Raw genomic sequence first — 22015 nt, forward strand, 5'->3', positions numbered from 1 at the left:
AGACCGTATCTTCAGTGGTACTTAAGGAAAACATCACTTGGGAATTTTTCCAAGCGGAGTTTAAGAAATAATAGATCAGTCAGAGGTTCCTAAACTCAAAGCAAAAGGAGTTCCTGGAACTCAAATAAGGAAATACGACTGTATCAGAATATGAAAGGGAGTTTGTAAGACTAAGTCAGTGTGCGACTGAATGGGTTCAAATAGAGTCAGAAATGTGCAAATGCTTCTAGAAAGGTATGAACAAGGAAATCAAGTTGTTAATTGGAATCCTGGAGATACGAGAGTTTGCTGCATTAGCTTATCAGGCCAAGTAGGCCGAAGAGCTCAATAATAAAAGGAAGCAAGCTAAGAGAAAAGCTCGAGTTTCGAGCAAGAGATCCAGTGGTAGGGCGCTCTCATTTTTCACAAAGAAATCAAGAAGCCAATATGAACGTTCCAGTACATCGGTAGGATATTTAGCTAGAGCAAGAGGCTCCAAACAATGTAATTAGAAGTCTTCTTCCCTGATGGTGACTAATATGGGAAATGTTGATGACCAAAAGCCGAAGTGTAAAAGCTGCAATAAATTTCACTTCAGAAAGTGCTAAATGAAGAGTAGTGCGTGTTATACATGTGGTTCTCTTGACCACTTCCTCAAAGACTGCCCAGAGCGAATCGATAAAGAGGTGGAAGTAGCCCCGAAGTCGAGTGCTCCTATTTCACGAGGTAGACCTCTGAGATATCCTTGAAGTGCTAGTGGCAGTCGAGTTATGGCCAAAGACACTACGAAATTAGAGGCTCGAGCCCCGGTAAGAACGTATGCAATACGTGCTCAAGAGGAAGTCTCTACTCCTGACGTCATCACGGGTACCTTTTCTTTTTTTAATACTTGTGTTGTTGCCTTAATTGATCCAAGATCGACGCTTTCATACATTTGCATGAGATTAGTGTCTAGTATGAATATATCCATTGAACCTATGAAATTTATAATCAGAGTGTCAAACCCATTAGGCAAGTCAGTTCTGGTTGATAAAGTCTGTAAGAATTGTCCTTTGACGATTTAGGGTCATTGTTTTTCGGCTAACCTTATGTTATTGCCATTTGATGAGTTTGATGTAATACTTGGCGTGGATTGGTTAGCCCTGCCTGATTTAATTTTAAACTGTGGTAGCAAGTATATTGAACTGAAGTGCCTAGATGGTGAAACTCTACGAGTTGTTTCAAGAGAATTGGATACACCGCTGGTTGTAATCACAGCAATGATTGCTTAAAGATATATGAGAAAAGGATATGAAGCCTACCTTACTTTTGTACTAAACACTAAGGAAAACGGAGTTAAAGATTGTGTCCGTACCAATAGTGTGTGAATATCAAGACGTGCTTCTGGAGGAACTACCTGGGTTAACTCCCGATAGAGAGATAGAGTTTGGTATTGAATTGGTGCCAGGGATAGCTCCTATTTCTATTGCTTCGTACAGGATGGCACCAACGGAGTTGAAAGAGGTAAAAGCACAGTTGCAAGAACTAACGGATAAAGGTTTTGCAAGGTCAGACTTTTGGCCTTGGGGTGCTCCCATATTATTTGTAAAGAAGAAAGATGGTTCAATGAGGTTATGTATAGATTATCGGTAACTGAATAAGGTAACTATCAAGAATAAGTATCCTTTGCCAAGGATCTACGATTTGTTCGACCAGTTGAGGGGAGCCACTTATTTTCTAATATAGACCTGAGATCCGGCTACTATCAGTTACGAGTTAAGGAATCGGATGTGCCTAAGACAACTTTCAGAATGAGGTATGATCACTATGAATTCCTTTTCATGCCATTTGGGTTAACAAATGCACCTGCCATATTTATGGACCTAATGAATAGGATATTTCGGCCATACTTGGACAAGTTCGTCGTTGTGTTCATTGATGACATTTTGATCTATTCCAAGGATGAGACAGAACATGCGAAGGATTTGAGGACTGTATTGTAGACCTTACAGGAAAAACAATTGTATGCTAAGTTTAACAATAGTGAATTTTGGCTCCAAGAAGTAGGGTTTTTGGGGTCACATTGTTTCGGGAATGGTATTCGAGTTGATCCAAGTAAGATCTCTGCTATTGTCGAATGGAAACCATCTAAAAATGTAACCGAGGTTAAAAGCTTTTTGGGCTTAGCCAGTTACTACCGGAGATTTGTGAAATGATTTTTCATAATAGCAACTCAAATGATGAGGTTGCTACAGAAAGACGTTAAGTTTGAATGGACAAAAAAGTGTCAGCAGAGTTTCAAGAAGTTGAAAACATTACTGATTAAAGCTCCTGTTCTAGTATTGCCCGAGTCGGGAAAAGAGTTTGTGGTTTATAGCGATGCGTCCTTAAATGGGTTGGGTTGTGTACTTATGCAAGATGGCAAGGTGATAGCCAATGCATCACGGCAGTTGAAGCCACACGAGAAGAATTATCCGATGCACGACTTAGAGCTTGCCACCATTGTTTTTGCCTTAAAAATATGGAGGCATTACTTATATGGTGAGACTTGTCGTATATTCACAGACCACAAAATTTTGAAGTATTTGATGACTCAAAAAGAATGAAATATGAGATAGTGGAGATGGTTAGAGTTGATTAAAGATTACGAGCTGATCATCGATTATTACCCAGGAAAGGATAATGTGGTTGCCGATGTGTTAAGCAGAAATATTTGTTTGCATTGAGGGCCATGAACGCTCGATTGGTGTTGTTTGATGATGGTTCGATTTTGACAGAGCTAAAGGCTAGGCTGACATTTCTCCAAGAAATCTATGATGCTCAGACTAATGATAGTGTCTTGCAAGATAAAAGAGCTCAATGTGAGTCGGGCATTGAATCAGGTTTTTAGATCGGTTCTGATGGATGTTTGATGTTCAGAGACAGATTTTGTGTACCAAGGAGCGATGAAATTATTTGAAAAATCTTGCAAGAGGCACATGATAGCGACTTGTCTATTCATCCGAGAAGTACCAAAATGTATAATGATTTGAAGAAAATGTACTGGTGGAAAGGCATAAAGAGAGACATCTCTAAATTTGTATCGAAATGCTTGATATGTTAACAAGTCAAAGTTGAACATCAAGTACCTTCAGGTTTACTACAGCCTATGATTGTTTCCGAATGGAAGTGGGATAGAATCACTATGGACTTCGTGACAGGATTACCATTGACCCTAAAAAAGAAAGATGCTATATGGGTTGTGGTCGATAGGTTGACAAAGTCGACTCATTTTATTTCGGTAAGGACAGATTATTCACTTGACAAGTTGGCCGACTTGTATATATCTGAGATCGTAAGATTACACGGGGTACCGCTAACCATTATTTCATACAGAGACCTGAGATTCACTTTGAGATTCTGGAAGAAGTTACAAGAAGATTTGGGTATTAGGTTGAGCTTTACTACAACTTTTCATCCACAGACTGATGGTCAGTCTGAGTGCATGGTTCAGATCCTTAAGGATATGTTGCGATGTTGCATCCTTGAATTTCAGGGCAGTTGGGAAAAATACCTGCCATTGGTAGAGTTCGCTTACAACAACAATTTTCAAACAAGTTTGAAGATGGCTCCTTAAGAAGCCTTGTATTGCAGAAAGTGAAAAACCCTGTTGTATTGGATAGAACTCAAGGAGGGTCAGATTCACAGAGTTGATCTAATCAGTGAAACTGAAGGAAAGGTTAAAGTGATACGTGATTGTTTAAAAGTGGCATCGGATAGGCAAAAGTCATATGCTGTTCTGAAAAGAAAAGAGATTGAATTTCAAGTTGGAGATAGAGTATTCTTGAAATTATCTCCATGGAAAAAGATATTGAGATTTGGCCGGAAAGGCAAACTGAGTCCGCGATTCATCAGACCATATAAGATCACCAAAAGAGTTAGACCATTAGCCTATCGTTTGACATTGCCGCCAGAACTGGAAAAGATTCATGATGTGTTCCACGTATCTATGTTAAGGTGATTATCGATCTGACCCCTCTTACGTGATTTCACCGACGGAGATTGAAATTAGGTTGGACATGACCTATGGTGAAAAGCTGGTCAAAATTTTTGCTCGAGAAGTCAAACAATTAAGGAATAAGAATATAGCCTTGGTAAAAGTTTTATGGCATCGACATGGTGTGGAAGAGGCTACATGGGAGCCTGAAGAAACCATGAGGAGCCAATATCCAAACCTGTTTACTGGTAAGACTTTCGAGGATAAAAGTCCCTAAGGGGGGAGAAATGTAACATCCTAAAATAGGGCCTAGTCGGAATAGTGGTTTTGGGACCACAAATCTGACTTTGAAATGTTTTATTTATGATTATTATAAGGTCTAGAATATGAGAATGTACATGTGTTAAAGTTTCAGGAAGAAATTCTCTGAGTAAGGTGTCCAATTGGAAATTAAGGACCAAATTGAATAAATTGTAAAACTTGGACTCTAGAAGAAATTTGTATAAAATTGATTTAGATTATTAATTAGAAGGTTTTAAAGAGCAATTTTTTGAATTTCTAAGTTTTTGGACAAAAATGGACATGTATGGATAAAATTAGAAAGAAATGGCTCAAGGGCATTTTGGTCATTTGGCTAATTAATGAAATAAAATGGGATAATGAAGGAAAAATTCAGCCATTCTTCTCCCTCATCTAGCTGAATTTCTCAAGCCCTCTATAGCTAGGGTTTTCAACATTTTCAAGCTTAATAGTAAGTGCTCTCAAGCCTCGTTTTTAATATTATTCGTATTTTTAAAATCCTAATAGCTTACTCTATCCATTTCTACCCATATTTTGAGTTAGGGTTCACGTTTGCAAAGTGAACCATGTGTGACATGTTTATGCTTTGATGTTTTATAGAGGAATATGAAAGTTGGATGTGTGTTAAACATATTTTTCTAGGTGATTTTCATGAAAAACCCCTAAAAGGACCTTTTTGCAAAAGGTGTAAAATATGTGGTAGAAATGTGAAATAATGGAAAATGTGGGTTGCCATAAGAGGGAAAAACATTCGGCTAGGCTTGGATAATGTAGAGAATTCATGCATAAGATAGGGGAAAAATGGTCAATTTTGTCTGAGGGTAAAATTTAGACTCGAAAAGAAGAATGTGAGGTATTAATGATTCATTTTGATTGTTGTAGACCCCGAGGAACAAATTTCATAGGTCGATTGAGGAAAATGAAAGGTTTCAGAGTAAATGAAACAAGAAACTGAAACGAGTACCAGGTAAGTTCGAAGAACTTAAAGTAAACTCTTATGCTTAATTGCATGTGTTATGAATGCATGATAACTGATTATAATGATGGCATGAAAATCCATGAAATGTGTTAATAATAATGACATGAAAATAAATGTCCCAGTTGAGGTCAAAAAGGGAGATTCATTGGATAAACCATGGCTTACATGACTTGAGATCCTGCATGTGTTGCAGAAAAGGATTTAGCCCAGACGGTAATCTATTGATCTCAAATATAGTAAGGATCTAGCCCAGACGGTTGTTCCTTGAGTGATCGAGCCTCCCGAAGAATATGTGTGCACTGTGGATTTAGCCCAGACGGGTAATCCGATTAGGGTTTGAATTTAGCCTGGACTGGTAATTCAGATATGAGCTCATTAAGGGTGTTAGTCGCTATAAGGGATTTAGCCTGGACTGGTAATCTCGATATCACCCTATGAGTTTACATTGCGGGAGATTTAGCCTGGACTGGTAATCACGCCATAAGATGTGAGGTTTGCGGGAGTCCGTACTTGAGACGATCGCTCTTCTGACTTGACAGTAAATGGAAAATCCATCGAGATTTCTGAGAAACTCAACGGGATTAACATGAGATGTAAAAATGGAATTGTTGGATGATGAGCTCATCTAAGACAATTTACATGGTGCATTGTTATGAGACTAACTTGTTGACTAAGTGTATATGATAGGGAAACCATTCCATGCTTGTTGGTTTTATTGCCTAATATTGTTCTATGCTAATTAATCGGTAAGTTTACTTTGCAGTTGTTCGGGCTTACTAAGCATATAAATGCTTACCCTCTCTTTTCCCTGTCTTACAGAGCTCATGGACTTGCGAAGATTGGGAGACGGTTGGAGAATCAACACACTATCATCTTGTCTAGCTTTGGTATATAGATACACTTATTTTGTTCAATGGCATGTATGGGGCTTTTGTCATTTTGTTATATGTATCATTTGATTATCCAATACGAAGGCTAGTAAAAGTATACATATTCACTTGTATGTGGCCATGGAATTGGCTCATATTGATGTAGGTTATTACCTACAAATTTTATGCATGCTTGTGTTCAATTGTGCTAGTGAGGATGAAATATGATATATCACATTTCTACACATGTAATGTGACAAAATCACATGGGATGTCTAGACCATAACTGGCAATGAGTTATAATAATGAGGCAACCTTAAAAGTGTTATAAGGCATAGAAATCCTTAGTACAAAAGGAATAACCTAGCATGTGTAAAACCGATGAGATGAGGTTTACATACAATGAGGTTTATTAAGGTCATTTAAGAGTATAATTAGGCCATGTTAAATACCATTGGAGTCTATAAGTGAGAGTGAATGTTAGAGGGTGACCAAAGGCTTGGAAAATAGGCTAACAAGGTCCACACGGGTAGACACACGGGCTTGTGTCTAGGCCGTGTGTGACACACGGATTGCCCCATGAGCGTGTGGTAATCCGTGTGTCCCTTGCTCCTAAAATTTTTAAGTCAAAATGCGTGGTAGTAAACACATGGACAGAGACACAGCAGTGTGTCTCAACCGTGTGCAGGGCACGGCCTAGCATACGGGTGTGTGTCTTGGTCGTGTGCCCTTACTGACATCAGAAACAAAATGCTTGAGTTTTTGGACACGAGTGACCACACGGGCGTGTTTAGGCAGTATGAAGGACACGGGTCAGGGACACTGGCATGGGCTTGGCCGTGTGAAAACCCCTATACTTTCAAAATAGAAAATAAAATCAATTAATTCCACACAGGTAGGGGACACGGGCATGTCCCAAAGCTCACGGGCTTGTGCATTGCCTCCACACAGACGTGTGAGGCTTAACTTAGAAAAATTTTCAAGAACTTTCTTAGGTCCTTGGTTTAGTCTCGGACCGTACTCAAAGTATGTTCAGGGCCTCGTAGGCCCATAATAGGTACATTAAGATGTCATCGATTGGTTTTATATTGGAATGAAATTTTCTAACCCGTATTTTTTGAAAATGTCCAAGTACACGTCTGGTAACGCCTTGTACCAGGTCCCGGTCTCGAGTACGGGTAAGCGGGTGTTACAAAAATTGTGTTTGTGTTGTTATAGGCCTCTGTAAGATGTTTGATTAAGTAAAATCATGACTAAGTTATTCTTGCCTTACAATTGTAAGGTAACTAATGAATTAATTTTTTAAACGGATTGAAATTGTAATTAATTGACACGATACTTAATCAGTGCATGTTTAATCATCTAAGGTAGTAGAGGGTTAAATTAGCAACGGTATCTAACGATACATTTTCCTCGCATAACTTGCAAGATTATTGTGATTAGATTGTTTCAAGGTAGTTATATATTGTTACCTCACGTAATCTTTTATGTGCTTATGAGATTGAATTAATTGTTTGAATTGGCATAGAGATATGTACAAGAGATTATTTTAATTTCATAAGTATGTATGTGCATTAACACATTTGTTTATTAAAATCTTTTTAATCAGTTTAGTTGACATATAGATATAGTCAAGAGATAAACGGATTTTGGTAAGTAAGTATATTCATAAGTTAGCAAATTACCGAGTTATCGTGAATTTATTCGTAAAAACATAAACATGAGTTTAATAATTCTAAGTTAAGAAATGTAATTAATCTAACACAATTATGACATCTTGATTAAAATCATCATTTGAAATCGTGCATTGGAACTTTATTTTATTTTATTTACTTTGTTAAAATTTTAGTTTTTTATCACCTCTTCAAATCAAAATATTTTTCTTCACCAAAGTGTTTTAAATTGCACTCATAAATAATTCTTTTCACAGTCCCTGTGGGTACGATAACTTGACATTTACTTGCCACTTTATTACTTGTTGCAATTTTGTACACTTGCACATTTTCGTCGTTTCAAATTTTTGGCGCCGTTCTCGGGGACTGTTTTAAAATACATTATTTGTGAAATTGTTAATTTTGCATTTTGGTTTTTTTTTTCTGTTAAATTTTAATTCCATTTTTTTTGTTTGTTTTAGGTGTATATGAGTATTGATCAAATTACTGACTTACTTCCTGTAAACCTTGAAATTGTAAGGACTTTTTGACAAAGGAGAAGACAAGCGAACCAAAGAAGGACCGAAGATATGAATTTCGGAAATCCAAACCAAAATCCAGGAGGAACATTCGCTTATAATACTCCCAATCCAATCATTGTTGCCAATCTTAAAAACTGTGCCATTCAACATTATGCCATTCCTCTATTCATTGAGCTCAATTCAAGTATTAGAAGACTCGAAATCGAGGCACAACAATTCGAGTTGAAGCCAATCATGTTCCAAATGTTGTAAAATATGGGTCAATTTAGTGGGATTCCTACTGAAGATCCACATCTTCATCTTCGTCTATTCATGGAAGTGAGTGACTCATTTAAACTAGTCGGGGTGACTGAGGACGCCTTGAGACTGAGAATATTTTCATACTCCTTACAAGATAGAGCACGAGCGTAGTTGAACTCCCTTCCATCTAGTTCCATAACTACATGGAAAGAGTTGGTTGAATGTTTCTTAATGATATATTTCCCTCCATCTGTAATCACCAATATCTGAAATGAAATCACTTCATTTCAGCAACTTGATGAAGAATCTTTATATGAGGCATGGGAGTGGTTCAAGGAGTTATTATGAAAGTGATCTTATCGCAACATTCTTTGTTGCGTTCAAATAGAGACTTTCTGTATTGGTCTTAAGATCAATACTAGAATGATGGTGGATGTTTCGAAAAATGGAACCCTTCTTTCTAAGTCTTATAATGATGCTTACGAGATTATTGAAAGAATTGCCAGCAATAACAATTAGTGGCCAACAAACTGAGCAGCCTCAAAAAGACAAGCAGCAAGAGTACATGAAACGGACACACTTGCTTCTTTGGCAGCCCATGTAGAGCTGATCATGGTTTGGCGGCCTGCCCTACCAAGGCCCGCCTAAAAATGGGAGGGTTTGGGTAAAATATAGGCCCAAAAATGGGCTTGGGCAAAAAACGAGGCCTGCTTAAAAAAGCAGCCTGCCTCGTAAGAGTTTTTAATGTTTTACCCTACCAATTATATATTAATATATATTTTATTTTATTTTTAATTATTTTAAATTTTTAATATAACTATTTTTATTATATTGTTAATTTGTGTATTGTTTTAAAAATTGTTTTAGTATTATTTTTATTTGTTTTAATATTTATTTTATGTTTTAAATATATTTGATTTATTATATTTTTAAATTTTTTATTTAATGAAATAAGAAAAAAATTAATATGGGTTTGGCCGGGCTCAAACTTAGTAATTTTATTTCGGTCGGGCTTGGGAAAAATTTTAGGCCCATATTTGGTAGGAAGTCAGCCCTGCCTAGTATACAGCCTAAAATTTTATTTGGGCCTACCCAAACCCTAGCCGCCCTACCATGATCACCTCTAAGCCCATGTATCCTCTATGTCTTCTATGCTTAAGAACATAATTGTTAATGGTTCAATGGTAATCTGTCATGTCAATAGCTGAACCAGTTCAAGAATATTTCTTGCTAATACTATGGAGATGGCCATTTCTTTGAAAATTGCCTATCGAATCAAGAGTCAAATTGTTACATGGGAAATCAAAATTGGAATCGTCCTCAATAAAATTTTTACAACTCTTCATGGCAGAATCATCCAATTTCTGCATGGAGTAATCAATGGGTGGATCATTGCGACTCTGTTATGCCATTTCAACCAAAATATCCGTCAGAATATTCTCAACAAGTGCAATAACCCCCACCAATTGAATCTTTAAGTGATCTTGAGAATTTGCTGAAGGCATACATATCGAAGAATGATACCACTTTAAGAAATCTGGAAAATTAAATGGGTCAGCTAACCAATGAACTTCGAAATAAACCCCAAGGTATTTGGCCAAGCGACACAGAAAATCAAAAAAAATTGGGCAAAGAACATTGCAAAGCAGTCTCTTTGCCAAGTGGAAACACATTAGAGCCCAAGGTGGTTGAGGTTCAAGATGAGCCTGTTGTAGCTCAAGACAAAGAGGACGTTCAACTAAGTGTTGAAATTCATATCATAGAATTTAGGTTCAGTTATCCTTGATGAGGTAAACTCTAAACCAGTTAGTTCTGATTATCTAACAACCTTGTCAAATGAAGAAAAATATCCACAGAGGAGTTGTCCAGTTAAAGTTAAGATTCCACCATTGCCATATACTCAACAATTCCAGAAGCAGCAACGAGATACTCAGTTTAAAGAAATTTTTGATGACAAGGTGACTTTTAATGACTTCGGTACTGCTAAATCCCCAGATATAGTTGAAGACTGTTCTGCTATTTCCAATATGGAATCGCTGGCTCCTATAGAGTAGGAGCTCAATTCTGTAGATGATTTGCTAGAATGTATTCTGCTAGTGGATTTGCCAAGTGATGATGAAGACGAGGAATGTTTGGCTTTGTTAGGAGCTAAAACGAGGGGATTCAATCAGGAAGTTCCACTGGAATCATTAGATTTATTATCTCGGGAGTACACATAACCAAAACTGTTCATTGAAGAGCCAGTCGAATTGGAATTGAAAACTTTGCCTCTTCATTTGAAATATGATTATTTAGGTTTATCTCTGTTTTTACCTATCATGATTTCAGTTGAGTTCACCAAGAATAAAGAACAAGAGTCATTTGTTGTTTTAGAAAAGAACAAGAAGGGTGTCGGATGGATTATTGCAGATATTCGAGTCACGGATTGAATGATTTGTAGGAATTATAGGAACACTTAAACAAGGCTACCAGGAAAGATCATTCCAAGTTTTCTTTCCTTAATAAGATGTTAGGTAGATGTGATGGGAAAAAATATGATTTCTTCCTAGATGGTTATGGTTGGTAAAACAAATGGTATTTGACACCACCATGGTCAATGATGATCATGAATAAAATGGAGGGAGTTCTCTTCACTTTCTCTGTCGTTATTTTATATTTATATTTTTTTTCATTTGAATAGAATGGTAGACTTAGATAAAATTTGTTTGGTTCATTACATTAATTAAAACTCTATCTAGGAGATTGAGACTTAAGCGGGACCATCTGTGACCCCTCCAGTCTTTCCTAAGAGTTTAATTTAATGTAATTTTTCAAAAAAATATTTTTCTAAGTAGCCCAAAGAATTTAAGTATTTGTTTTGTTAAATAAAGGGTCAAATTTTAACCCAAGCACTAATTTCTTTGAGTTTTTTTTTAGTTTATTTTCAGTACAAGAGCTTAGGATCCAAAAAAGAGCTGCCATTGGGCTTAAGACACTACTAAGAAGGGAAATATTCAACCCTTTTTCGCACAAACCTATAGCTCTTACCTTGCTCCACCACCACTCCCAAGTAGCCCAAAAGTGCATGTCACTTAACCCTTTAATGTTGCAGCCTTTAACTCCCTGAATCACCACCCCAAACACCTTCATTCGAAGTTACCAACTACCGCACCTAAAGTATCCTTAAAATTGCCACCCTCTTCAACTCTAAACCTTACCCTCAACTACTTACCCACTTGCCCAAAACTGAAACCACCCTTAACAGATTTCCTAAATTTGACATTGAGAGTCCCTTTATCAAGCACCATTACACGAAGTGAATAGTTTGGTATAATGGCTATGCTGCAAGACATGTAGTTGCAGCAACAAGATTACTGGAGTTACTCAAAAATACAGGATGACTCAATTAGATATACATTTATAATATATATTTCATAACCAATTATTTTTGTGCCTGAATTTCTAGACTTTATGCTCAAACAATGGACTCCAATGTCGAGGAAGGAAAAAGATGAGTTAGATTCTAAGGGATCTACAAATAAATAAAAAGGAGGGATCTTTAATTTATTTCATTTTCTTTCCTAGGTTATTTAATGTTTTAGAATTAGGTTTTATTAGGATTTTTATTTTTCACATAATAAAACAAGAGGTGGAAATCATAAACAAAAATGAACAAGTTGTGAAGTACAAAGTGTGACAATAGATATATACATGTTTAGGATTGAATCTAGAGAGAGCTTGGTACTTAAGCAGTCAAATTGTCTCACTTCCTCTTTTCTAGAATCCTACCTAGTGTATAGTATCTATTCACTTCTAACAATAAGGACATTGTTCATTTTAAGTAGAGGGGACCGAAAAATTGAAATTATTTCCTCTCAGAATAAAATTTTCTTTTAATTATGATTAGGGTATATTTTGTTCAAAAATTTGAAATTTTGTTAGGTATGCTAAACTTTAGTACGAATAAAATTATATTATTTCAATAATTGCTATGTTAGCTGAATTATGACATAAATGTACTCTTAATAATGTAACACTCCAAGAAAATCTTTGATATTTATTTTCGTGCGTTGTGTTACACAATTGCATGTCTGCTCCAGTGGTTAAGTGTCTTGGGAAGAGTCTAAGAAGTCTTGGGTTCAAACCTTGGCTTGTGCAAAAGTTTTGTTTTAAATGAATAAACCCCTGTCTCTAGTCAATAGGTCTATAAATAAATATGGTTATAACATGACAGAATAGGCATGCTGGTCTGGTGGTTAAGTAGGGTGGCAAAGTGCTGGGGGACTTGAGTTCGAGTCTTGGGATGCGCAGTGGAGTGTTTTATTTTGCTGCTAGTGCCATGTGGGTGTTTTAGTCAAACCAAACTACTGAAGAGTTGTGGTGGAATTGGAATTAGGTGGTTGAGAGAGGAGCGGACGGTTTTGAGGGATTTGAGGAGGAAAATATGGGAGTTTGAAGATAGTGGGAGAGTTGGTGTCGAACTTGAACTATTGTTTCTCAAGTTTTCAATTTTGGATGGTACTTTCTCCCCATTACTGTTTCTGTCGATTGTTTTCACTTCTTGGAGGCGATTAATGTTGAGGGTGCATACGAATGTCTTTCTTTTTCTTCTATTCTGACGTCGTTTTCTTTTACTCCTCTAGCAAACATCCCTTTCTTATTTTTTTTGGCCGAACACTCTTCCTCTCCCTCTCTAAATTCTTTCGGTTTTGGTCATTGTATTGCTTTTCATCTTGATTGCTTTCCTGCCAATTTTCACCCTTCTAGTTCTCTCTACCGAAATTGGTTTGTTTCTCGAAACTTCCTTCCTTGGCTGCCATTTGCTTTCCCAAATACTTCCCTTTTCTGCTGACTTTCTGCTTTCCACCACTAGTGTTTCGGTTGTATTTTGTTCATCCCGAAACCCTCTGTCAAATATTGCTAGTTGTGTGGTTGCTATATCTTTTGTTCTATTCGACCTTGTCAGTTCCCACGACAGTCGTTCTTTCCCCCTCTTTTACCGATTCTTTTTCTTCTTCTGCTTCCCTTATTGTGCATCTCTTTCTTTCTTTGCTGCTACTGATCTTTAAGTTTTGCTCTCTGTCGGATTGGGGTTACCTTGGTCTTGTTCCTTTTTAGTTTTGGTCTTCAATTGACCCATATTCTTTGCACGGTTATACACTTTTGGTAAGTTGGATATTTGTTTGGTTCAAACTGTTTGTGTGAGTAATGGTTAATAGGATTCGGTTGGAATGTAGGTAATCACCAAGGAGCTAATGATCAGTCTTGTACAACGGCTTAAGTATGCAAAGCCTCAGTCATTCAATCAAGGCAAGTGACAATCGATCTTTGGACAAGTATTTTGTTGAGGTGTCATTTTAATCTAGTTGTTATATGATTAATTGTGTGTTATGATTGAATATAGGTTTTGAGTGCTCAAGAACGGTGTGTGCGCTTTTCGTACTCAGGTGTGTGTAAACACAACCTCTCAAACTGAAATCGGCAAAAAGCCGAAAATGTGAATCGTCGACGCCACACGAGCGCATGCATCGCTCAGGTGGTAGGCCGTGTTCAACACGGCGGCGATCGATGAAACAGGCCATGTGTGATTCATGAGCCATGCCGAATTCGACCAAGTGGGCCCCACAGGCGTGTGGGCCCCACACGGGTAAACCACACTAGCGTGTGGGATTATTGTGCCAGGCTGTGTGATCCACATGGCTAAGGCCATTTTTTGGCCTTGTGGGTCACACGGGCGTGTGGGCCCACATAGGCAAATGACATGGGCTTATGGGCCCATTTTCATGTTAAACTACTAAGGTTGCACGGGTCGCCCGAGATGACTGTGAACCTACTGTTGGGTCAGTAAGTGTATTTAAACCCCTGATTAATTGAAATGACTGTTATACCCTTGTTTGATATAAACATCTGTATGGCTGTATATGAGGCATATTGCTAAAATTGTACTGAATGGATGTATAATACTATGATTTGGCATGACATGTTGTATATTGCATTGCATTGGGTTAGGGGTTATATTATGCAGAGGAAGTGCACTAACAGGCCTCGAGCCTGATCTAATGGAGCTCAATTGCATATTACTATATAGTGTCGCATTCGACATTACTTGGAGTGTAGGGTTGGGTGGGTTGATTATATCCCCCAAATAAAGTGTCGGGTTGGACGGAGATCGTGTGTAAGGCTAGTTGGGTAGGAATCTTGTGATTGCATATATGTGACCCAAACTGGACTGACACTGCTACTGAAAAAGGGCTTATGCTAGACTGTGATTATCTGTATGCTATCTGTTTTTGTGCATGGGGACTACACACTGAGTTTTCGTAAACTCACCCATTTTGTTTCACTGTGCAGGTAATCCTCAGACATAGGTGGATCGGAGCAGCAAGGGACTCAAAGGTGGCCACTCAATCGCATATATTTTTATATTTGATTTTGATTATAAGTACTATTATTATTTGGGGTATTTTTATTGTAATAAGGCTTTTATGGATTTGTACTTTAATTTGATATTTGTTTATCGTTGCTTAAAATTTGTAATCGCTAGTGGTAGGGAAACATCGGTTTTCAAAAGTTACAAATGTTTTTTTCAAAACACTCACCACTAGGCAAATCCTTTTTAAAAGCTTCCGTAAATTATAACGACTTGTAAATAAATGGGTAATGTTTTGAAAACAAATACTTGATTTAGAGATAATATAAGATGACAAAAATGTCCTAACAACGACTTAATGTTCGAAAGCACTTTTATGTGACATCGCTAGATTCTGCCATAACGTTTTGGCCGGGTTTGGGGTGGTACAAATAAAGCATGCAAATCATACCATAAAATTTTTGGTTCCTTTAGAAAGTTAGGCATGCATGAAAGTTTAAGTCTCTAGAATTGACTTAGTAGTTTCTTGGGGCGAAATCCTAAGAAGCATGGAATGTTGAAAATGATTTAGGAAACTTTTGTTTGGACCGTTTGATCCTTTCAAGCTAACCTTGAAAAAAATTATCCCTTGAAACCCAACTTTGAGAAAATATAGCCTAATTTTTTTTGAACCCTTGCAACATTTAGCCATCACTTTTCTCTTAATTATCTTGAAATTGTCCTAAACACTAGACTCAGTACTATTCAGAACTTCTTTAAAAATAATTTTGGGCGAGTTGAAAAGAAGTATCAAATGCTCAAAAACAATTGTAGTACATATAGTAAAATGCTCGTGAAAAAAAAAAGAAAAAGAACAAAAAAAGAGTATATGTAATAGCCCGTTTTTATTCAAACCAGAACAGTGGTTTCGGGACCAGAAATTTGAAGTCAAAATAATTATTTTATTATTATTTAAATGTTTACAGCATGAAATAATGATTGTGTGAAAATTTTGTTCATAAAATTTTTCGTTTGAGTGTGTAATTTGATAAAAAGAACTAAACGCGTAAAGTGTAAAACTTGTGTTCTAATAGCTAAAGGAATTAAATGACTATGAAATTATATAGTGGAGGTCCTTATGTGGTAAATATACCATTATTAATATGATTGGACATTTATTGACATGCATTATGTAGTTTTAATGGTTTATTAATAAGGTTAATTTGCTAATTGGTAATTTAAATGTAAATTAAATAAAACAAAATATGTATTTTGTGTTCATCTTCTTCAAAATACCTAACCAAACTGGTTTTCTTGAAAAAAAGAGGGCTAGGGTTTCACATTCTTATCTTCATCAATTAGGTAAGTATTTTTTTATATGTTTTTGATGATTTTTATGTTTTTGTGATCATTGAAATTTATCTAGCTAGCCTAGGGACTATTTTCCAAAATTGTTAAAGGTTTAGGGTTTTGCCATTAATAAATTTTGGTGTGTTTTAATGTCTAATGATAGAAAATGCATGCTTGTTGTTAGATAAACAACATTTGTTAAGTTATTTTGGGTAAAATGTCCAATTAGGGATTTAACTATGAAATGAGTAATTTTTGGGGTTAAATTGTGAAATAAATGAAAAATATAGATTGCTAGGGACCTAATTAAAATTAAGCTAGCATAGGTTGTGGTTGAATTCCATGAATTTGTGATTTTATGAAATAAGGACTAAATTGTAAAAATGTGAAATATTAGGGGTAAAAGTGTAAAGTGGCTTTAAAGTGTATTTTGGACTAAATTGAATGGATATATTATTAAATTAGCTAAATTTGATATTATATAGATCAAGAAAAGCAAAATACAGGCTTAGATCGGGGAAAGAACAAGGTTTTGGATTAATCGACTTGTTTCTTTGTTTTTGCATTCGAGGTAGATTCGTATGTGTTAAACATTATTATACTTGTGTCTTAATGTTTTGATATTGCGTAAATTGTATATATGACACTACAAACATGTTCAACAATGAGTCAACAAGTGAGAAAGTCCCGGTTGAACCTTGGGAATAGATTAGGATACAAATGACATGTCATTAGGGGTTATGTGATTTGGGTGCTAGTCTGTACATCCTACCCTGTAGCTTTGTCATGACCACCAGCTTGTGTGAGCAGACCCGTTGATAGCTCTAGTTTGAGCATTATATGTGATATGAGATTGAGATAGCTTTGGCTATGTATGTGGCACTTAGGGTATGAGATTCTTGAGTATCCGATAGTATTTCGAATGGTTCAATGGGTATGTTAAAGATGTGAATAATTATAAGTTGAGACGAAGTAGTACATGTATATACATGAACCTTTCAAGTGTTGAAATGAGGAAATTATGAAAGTTATATATTTTGTGAAAGAAAATGTGGTAAGTTGATGATTTAATGTTAACTATGTTATGTTATGCATTATTTGCTTAAGTTGTGAAAGAAAATATGGTAAGTTGATGATTTAATGTTAACTATGTTATGTTATGCATTATTTGCTTAAGTTGTGAAAGAAAATGTGGTAAGTTGATGATTTAATGTTAACTATGTTATGTTATGCATTATTTGCTTAAGTTGTGCATATATGGTAATTTAGTTTTTGTGCTATACGAACTTACTAAGCTTTATAGCTTACTGTGTTTATTTTTCGTGTTTTATAGTGAGAACAAAGCTAGCTCAGATTCGGGTATCGTCAGAGACTTCATCACACTATCCAATTATCACTTTGGTACTTTTGAACTTAAGTATGTTAGGTATATGGCATGTATAGGATTATGGTCATTTTAGTATATGTGTTGATAGTGAATTTAACCATTTAAGTTGGCTTATAAATGTCTAAAGATTGGTTTTGTATATAGCCATGAGGGTTGGTTTAATTTGGTTGGTTTAATTGTGTATGTATATATATGTGCATGGTTTATGATGTGTGTTTGAGGATGGCTTTGTGATGATTGTTGATAAATAGCATAGTGAATATCAGATGATATAATTTTAAGTTTGGTATGTTGGTAAAGTTAGGTAAATAATGAATGTTTGGAAAATGACCACGTTGATGATTTTAGATAGTGAAAATTGATATGAATTGGAATGTCATATTATGGTATTGATGTGTTTTGAAATGGTTGGTGTTGAAATGGTATGAAATATGCTTGAATGAGGTTAATAGAATGCCTATTTTAATGCCATGAATTATGCCATTTGGTTTAATGCAGGTATATGCAAATTGGGTGGAAAATCGGGCGTGTGTCTCGGCCGTGTGTGACACACGGTCAGATTGCATGGCCGTGTGTCCCCTCATGTTGAAATTGAAATCAAGTCAGTATGGTCCACACTGCCCAACATACGGACGTGTGTCTTGGCCGTGTGGCATAAGTTAGTATACCGTATAGGTCTGACACAGCTTGGCACACGGGCGTGTGTGGCCATTTTTAGGGCACACGGGCATGTGTGTTGGCCGTGTGACCCAAGTTAGAGATTTTACACGGGGTCAGACATGGCCTGGGACATTTTCGTGTGCTTTCATTTCGAATGTCCACAGGGCCTGTGACAGAGGCGTGTCTTTAGCTGTGTGAGACATACAGTCGGGCAATACAGGCGTGCGTCCCTTGTATTTTGTAAAAAGATTTTCTAAGTGTTTCAAAAGTATCCTAAGTTATCAGTTTAGTCCCAAACCACCCCAAATATATGTTTTGGGACTTGTATTCTCGTGTTAGGGACGTGGGAATGATTTTGAATGATGATTTATTGAATTTGAGAAATGTATGTGAAATGTATGATTTTCTGTGCTATAAGTTTGGTAATGCTCCATAACCCTATTTCGGCGTTGAATACGGGTGAGGGGTGTTATATTTATTGGTATCAGAGCTATGGTTTAGTCGATTCTTGGACTAACATAGTGTGTGTGAGAGTCTAGCTATACATGCCATATATAACCTGTGATAGTGTGATATCTCTTGACAGTTTGAATCGTGTTTTCGTATAGTAAATGGATCTCAATCGAGGTGTAGTTGATGATGTTGAAAGTAATACGCCTACCTCTATTCACAGATTATTGTAATCAGAGTCGAGACCCTTATTGGGTAGCCAGGGAGGAGAGGCTAAAGAAGCCTTCTTCTAATTGACTAATGAGTGGTTTACAGAGTTTGTTCGAACAAATCCGGCTACTCAACAACCTCCACACCTACCTAATCCCCAACCGCTTTCTGTAGCCCCCCAAGGTGTAAGGTGTTTACGATTGAATAAGCTGCCAGTTGATAAGATTCGAAAACACGGAGTTGAAGAGTTTACAGCTAATGTTGACCATGATCCCAAGAGATCCAAGTTTTGACTTGAAAACACTATCAGAGTATTTGATGAACTTTCTTGCACAATGGCAGAGTGTTTAAAATGTGTCGTATCACTTCTGAGGGACACTACGTATCAATAGTGGAATAGTTTGGTGTCTGTGGTACCGAGAGAAAAGGTTACATGAGAATTATTTCAAGCTGAATTCAAGAAAAAATACATCAGTCAACAGTTTATTGATCAGAAGGGCAAAGAGTTTCTTGAACTGAAACTGGGCCGTATGCCTGTGACCGAATACGAGTGAGAGTTTGTTAGACTCAGTAAGTATGCTCAGGAATGTGTTTCAACTAAGGCCATTATGTGTAAAAGGTTCAAGGATGGGTTGAACGAGGATATTAGATTTCTAGTCGGGATTCTAGAATTGAAAGAATTCATGGTACTAGTTGACAGAGCCTATAAATCTAAAGAACTTGGCAAAGAAAAGAGAAAGGCAGATTTCAAGGCTAGAGATTCGAGAAAAAGATCGATGAATAAACTGTATTAGTCTTCGTCAAAGAAATCAAAAGATTTGTATACTCGTTTGAATGCTTCAATCGGGTATCCAAACAGAGATCGTGGGAAGCAATACTCAAGTCCTAAAACTCAAGCTACATCTGTATCGAGTTTAGCAACGTGAGAAACAATAAGCCTGAATGTCAATAGTGTGGTTGACGACATTTTGGTGAGTACTGGATGAATAACGATGTCTATTTTAAATGTGGCTCGCAAGATCATTTCATTAGAGGTTGCCTTAAGTTAGCTGAGAAAAATAAGTTCCAGATTGCGAGACCGAGTAATCCTGCCACTAGAGGGAGGCCACCGAGAAATGCGAGGAATGTGACTAGTAGTAGAGGAATGACAGAGGACTCCGCTATGAGATCCAAGGCCAGAGAACTTGCTAGAGCTTACGCTATTCGCGCTCGCGAATATGCATCATCACCTATTGTTATTACCAGTATAGTTCTCTCTATGACACTAATGTAATTGTATTGATTGATCCTGGACCGACTCATTCATATATTTGTATGAATTTGGTGTCTAGTAAGGGTTTACTTGTTGATTCTACCGAGTTTGTGGTTAAAGTATCGAACCCCTTAGGCAAATATGTTTTAGTTGATAATGTTTGCAAGAACTATCCTTTGATGATCCGGGGTTACTGTTTTCCAGAAAATCTGATGCTTTTACCGTTTGATGAGTTTGATGTAATTCTGGATATGGATTGGTTGACGTTGCATGATGCTGTTGTGAATTGTAGATGAAAGGATATTGAATTGAAATGCCAGAACAGTGAAATCATTCGAATTGAATCAGATAAGTTCAGTGAATTGCCTGTAATGATTTAATCTATGTCAGCTCAGAGATGTGTGAGAAAATGTTGTGAAGCTTATCTTGCTTATATTTTAGATGCAAAAGTGTCTAAATCAAAATTTGAATCTATACCAATAGTCTATGAAAATCTGGATGTGTTTCCAGAAGAATTACCGAGGTTACCACCGATCAGAGAGGTCGAGTTTGCTATTGAATTAATATCGGGAACATTATCGATATCTATATCTCCGTACAAAATGGCTCTGATAGAATTGAAAGAGTTGAAAGCTCAGTTGCAAGAGTTAACAGATAGAGGTTTTGCACAACTTAGTTTTTCGCCATAGGGTGCATCAGTGTTGTTCGTAAAGAAGAAAGACGGATCAATGAGACTTTGTATTGATTATCGTCAGCTCAACAAAGTTACAATAAAGAACAAGTATCCTTTTCTGTGAATTGATGATTTGTTCAATCAATTGAAAGGAGCAATAGTGTTTTCAAAGATTGATCTGCAGTCTGGTTATTATCAGTTGCAAGTAAAAGATTCGGATGTGCCGAAGGCTATTTCCAAAACAAGGTACGGGCATTATGAATTTCTTGTTATGCCTTTCGAATTGACTAATTCTCCTATAGTTGTTATGGATTTGATGAATCGAATTTTTAGATCGTATTAAGAAAGATTTGTTATTGTGCTTATCGATGACATTCTGATCTATTCACGAGATGAGTCTGAGCATGCTGAGCATTTGAGGATTGTGCTACAAACCTTGAAAGATAAGCAACTGTTTCAATAGAGTTTTGAACAGAGTTTTGAGTGGTCTGAAAAATGTTAGCAGAGTTTTGAACAAATGAAACATTGTTAATTGAGGCACTAATTTTGGTTCAACCTAAGTCGGGCAAAGAATTTGAGATTTTCAGCAACGCAGGATTGAACAGTTTAGGTTGTGTTTTGATGCAAAAGGGAAAAGTGATAGCTTATCCCTCCAGACAGTTGAAACCGCATAAAAAGATTTATCGACACATGATTTAGAATTGGCCACTATTGTTTCGCATTGAAAACTTGGTGACATCATTTGTACTGTGAACAGTGCCATATCTTTACTAATCACAAGAGATTGCAGTACATTATGACTCAGAAAGATTTGAACTTGCGATAACGGGGATGGCTCGAGCTTTTGAAAGACTATGAGTTAGTGATCGATTATCACTCGGGGAAAGCAAATATAGTCGCGGATGTTTTGAGTAGAAAATCATTATGTACCTTGCGAGTGATGAGTACACAGTTAACTTTGTCTGATGATGGTTTGATTCTAGCAGAATTAAAAGTTAGACCGGTATTTCTTCAGTAGATTTGTGAAGCTCAAAAGTGTGACAATGAATTGCAAGCCAAAAAGAGTACAAATGTGAGTCAACTAGTGATTCAGACTTTCAGATCGGATTCGATGATTGCTTAATGTTCTAAGGTAGAATTTGTGTACTAAAGAATTCTGAGCTTATTCAGAAAATTCTACGTGGATCAC

At 36.6% G+C, this 22015-nt stretch overlaps 1 non-coding gene across 1 annotated transcript; it reads right to left on the reverse strand.

Annotated features, from left to right (window-relative positions):
• Positions 1-8777: 8777 nt before the first annotated feature.
• Positions 8778-8885, reverse strand: LOC128282085 (small nucleolar RNA R71). Its single transcript, XR_008272365.1, has one exon. It is a non-coding gene; the product is annotated as a small nucleolar RNA R71 (small nucleolar RNA).
• Positions 8886-22015: the final 13130 nt, after the last annotated feature.

This window comes from Gossypium arboreum, chromosome 1 (genome assembly GCF_025698485.1).
Source record: "Gossypium arboreum isolate Shixiya-1 chromosome 1, ASM2569848v2, whole genome shotgun sequence".
Lineage (NCBI taxonomy): Eukaryota > Viridiplantae > Streptophyta > Magnoliopsida > Malvales > Malvaceae > Gossypium > Gossypium arboreum.